Below are 4,366 nucleotides of genomic sequence, written 5' to 3'. Positions count from 1 at the left end.
TATTTCATTAATACATAGTGTTTAAACTACAAACATGCATTCTGTATTAGAGCGCCATCTAGTGTTCTAACTAGGAATTCAACATTCAAAGAATCCAGTTATATTGAATCAGGTGTTTTAGGGTGTACTCACACTAGCCAGTTTGAACCGTGCCCGAGTGCGTTTGACCACCAAAGCGCGGTTCGTTTGACTAGTGTGAGTGCTCCGAACCGTGCCCGGGCGCGGCTCGATTAGCCGGCCCTGGCCCGCTTGGAAGAGGTGGGCCAGAGCACGGTTCAGTTGGACTCGGGCGCGGTTCGCATGCAGTGTGAGCGCTAACCGTGCTGGACTCCATTGTGTTCAGTGAGAGCGCCGCTCTTCCTGTTTATCCCGAAACCGTCGCACCATAATGAAGTAAGCGTGCTCCGGCACGAATGCTGAAACCCTATGTGAGTGTACCCCACTGATTCAATATAACTGGATTCTTTGAATGTTGAATTCCTAGTTAGAACACTAGATGGCGCTCTAATACAGAATGCATGTTTGTAGTTTAAACACTATGTATTAATGAAATATCAGGAAAATTATAGCAAGGGCACACTGTGTGGGATGCTGTTCTTGAAATATAACCAATCACAATAATTAACAGTATTTTTTTACCACAGTAAAATAATGGTAATGTGATATCAGGCACTACTGTCTTAAAGATATTACATTTATTTCTCCCACATGCATAAAAAAAAAAAAAATGTTATAGGCATGCTTTATGGTTTAGCAATGCATATGATTTTCTTTTTTCTTTCAGTGGTGAACATGATTAATAACCATATAATATGAGCAATAGTACGATCAATAAGTTAAGACAACATGTTACACATTACTTTAACTTATAAAAATAAGTTAAGCAATTTAAAAAAAAAAAAAAAGGTAATACAAGTCTCAACTCATTATTTTAAGTCAAATTAAAGCAGTTCAAGTTGAAATTATTTAAAAAGCCAAATTGATTGTACTTAAAAAAATTTAGGCAACACATTTTTTACAGTAAGGAATAGGGAGGAATAGAAGGGAAGACATAATAGTTTCGAGGCTTAGGTTTAGACACAATGGACTAAATCAAACTGTTCAAAATAGGTAAAGCTAACAAAGGAAATGTGATTTCTGTGGACAGAAGGAAACAACTAACATGTTATGATCATGATATATTGTCAGAAATATGAAAAAGAAGATATTTGATCCAAAACTTAAGGAAAGCTGAAAATACGATGTGATTTAAAAGATTTTGGAAAGGTTTTGTTATTTATTGTTTCAATACATTAGAGAAAGTAATTTAAGTTTTTTTCTTAAAACAATGTAGGCCTACTGTATATAGCCCACATTCTGGTCCACACTCCACACCAGTTGGTGGCGGAAATGCTCGTTTGCCAACCGCCAATAAACCATAGAAGAAGAAGTGTAAATATGACTCTTGTCCTCAAGCAATAGACAAGTGGTCAAACGTTGTATTAATTTCACTTCCGATGATGATGAGTGTGTGTCTGCTTTCGTAGGATGTTTTTTGGGTTTACAATCATGTTTACAATACAGAAGCATTAGGTGGAGACACATTTGAAACGGGATGTTATTTTCATTAAAGGAAACAGCATTGCAGACCAACACAAAGAAATAATGTAACGTGAGAACCTCGACTCATGTGATACTTTTCATTTAATTGAAAGAAGTTTTGTGTGACCGCCATAGACTAACATTTTTTTCTTTGTGTGACGTAATAAACTTCGCTCGAGTTGTTTAAGTCAACTTATTAGCGTGTAAACTTTACCAAAAAAGTTACTTTAAATGATTCCTCATTCTGTGTTGCCGAGGAGAGGTAGATTAGGTACTAAAATCTTCCAGAACACGCACTAACCACATATTTGCTAATGCTTCTTTCTGCTAAAGTTAAAATCATTTAGTCTTTATCATTTGTTAACACTCCTTCACCCCATCACTCGTGTTGTGTTCCCTGACCCTCAGGTGGAGGTTACAGTGCTGGAACTGGAGCAGGAGTGGAGAACTTGAGCCTCATAAATCCTCATATCATTGTGCCTGGACTTTATCACTATCAAGGGAACGTAAGGTGAGATTTTATATCTGATTTTGATCTTGATTTCACAACCTTTGTTTCACCAATGGACAGTATCCCTGTTGTTACCAATGGACAGTATCCCTGTTGTGCTATTGAAAAAATTTGTTTCTCCTCAAAGCTGATGAAAACATATTATTAACAGCCATCAAACACAAATCAAAAATTGTAGGCTGAGTCATACAGTGCATTTATTCTTAAAATGAGCCAGACACCGGCAGAACACAGGATATAACCCTTTATTTAAAAAAAACAGGGATCAAGTATAGTTTTGCTTGGAAAAAATTTAAACTCTTGAAACTGCACTCTCAGGAAATCATGAGCTTTTCATGAGAAAATCATGAAAATCATGAGCAATCATAAGCTGTCACTCGTGCTGTACCTGTTCGACCATTTTGTACTAATATGCATCCTAAGGGGTAAATAAGTTACAGAGGTGTACCTTCTGAAAAACTACAACACATGACAGCTGTTGTACCTTTATTTCTGAGAGTAGCACTGCTTAACTGCGGGATCATCATGCACATAAAGTAAATAATATTACAATTTTTCAAAATCAAATCACAGTTTGATTTTGGACTTTTTTTTTGTCAAACATCAGCATGAATGAGTTTAGTATTTTGTAGTAAAGTGGCTTCCCTGTAGAGAAGTCATTAACTGTTTCATGCGTGCATAAATGGAAAAATCCTTGGCTTGCAACGACTTGCTGTTAACTCAGACTGACACCTCAGACACACTCGCACCGACACACTGTTGACACCTCAGACATTGCAGACAAACTGACATGAAGTGCAAACATCCAGCAGCAGAAACATGCTCATGCACAAGCTGTTTGTCTACCCAACAGATCAAACCACATTGATATAAATGAATGAGACCACAGCAGAGCTCACTTTGTCACCTTTCCATCACTAGTTTGCATCTATGTTTTGCAAACATAAAAATGCTGCAATGGGCCACATGATTTACATAATTAGCTTAAAGTCCCTGTATTGCAGTAAAGATAAATTCTTTTGAAATTTTTAGGAGAACATTTAATTCATCTGGTTTTAATTATCATACTTTAGACCCTTCAGGATGATCCTGTATGTCTGCTGTGATTTCATGATGAAACATGATGATTCTCACAATCCTAAAACTGAACATAGACTCAGAGTCTGACATTCAGGAGATTCACAGTGAAATGATCACAATCTGGGTCTTGTACTCAGAACAACATTAAAGTTAGATCATCTTCTGAATATGATTTTTGCATATTCCACATGAACCTCCTCTTCAACTTTCTGTAAATATGCATAACACAAGATATAATAATTATGTAATGTAATGTGATATCGTTTTTTAAAGTAACAAGTCTTTTATAAACATCTGATGGTGCTGTTTTGTTTGAGATTTACTGTATGTGATACATCATTATACTTTGAAACACCATTACCACCACATAAGAATAAAATTATATAAATTATAGTTGAATCATAATAATAAAAAAAAAAAATTGGGATTAAAAATGGCAAAAAAAAATTGTATGTCATAATATCAACATTTTAAGTCATAATTTGAACTTTTTACTGTGTATATGTGATATTTTTGACTTTTTAATCTCACAATTTTTATTTAGTATGTCATAATATCGTCTTTTTGTCATAATTATGAGAAAGATATAATTATAAAATATAATAATTTACAAGAGCATGATTTTTATTTCTTATCTGGTAGAAATGGGCTTCAATATTATACAGACGGAATCAAAAGCACACACTGATCTACATCTGAAATTATACAAATACTCAACAAATTAACAATAAATTGTCTCACCGATTTCTGTGTGTTTCTTTTGTTGAATGTCGTCTCAGCGTAAGTGATCTCGACTTCACAAGTGTCATCTGTTTAATTATAGATGCATTAAAACAACAAAACTCAATCTAGATCTGGTTCTTCACAATATTTATGTTATTATTATGAATTTCAAAGTTAACACCAAAGTAACACTGAAAGTTTTTAAAAACGGCATTAACAAATTTAATTTGCCATTAGGTCTATAACTTCCACACACAACAATTCCTAAAAGAGTGTTTATCAGTAAATTTAGAGAGACACATTAATCAAACCCACATGGGATGTTTAACAAAGAAAAGTATTTTACATTCTTTGTGTTTAATCAGCATTTAGGTTCAACAAGCATAACCAAAGTTATCATTCATATACAAAGATTTTAGAGCCCCAGCCTCATCCTTACAGATTATATTCATACAAATGTACTTTTCTGAT

At 34.5% G+C, this 4,366-nt stretch overlaps 1 long non-coding RNA gene across 1 annotated transcript; it reads left to right on the top strand.

Annotated features, from left to right (window-relative positions):
* The first annotated feature begins 813 nt into the window (after positions 1–813).
* LOC309476400 lies at positions 814–3,907 on the top strand. Its single transcript, XR_014198108.1, has 3 exons — positions 814–1,646; positions 1,990–2,092; positions 3,166–3,907. It is a non-coding gene; the product is annotated as an uncharacterized lncRNA (long non-coding RNA).
* Positions 3,908–4,366: the final 459 nt, after the last annotated feature.

The sequence above is a fragment of the Leuciscus leuciscus genome (genome assembly GCF_965113295.1).
Source record: "Leuciscus leuciscus genome assembly, chromosome: 15".
In the NCBI taxonomy this organism is placed as follows: Eukaryota; Metazoa; Chordata; class Actinopteri; order Cypriniformes; family Leuciscidae; genus Leuciscus; species Leuciscus leuciscus.
The sequence above is the reverse complement of the archived record's forward strand: the minus strand, read 5'-3'. Positions and strand labels throughout refer to the sequence as shown.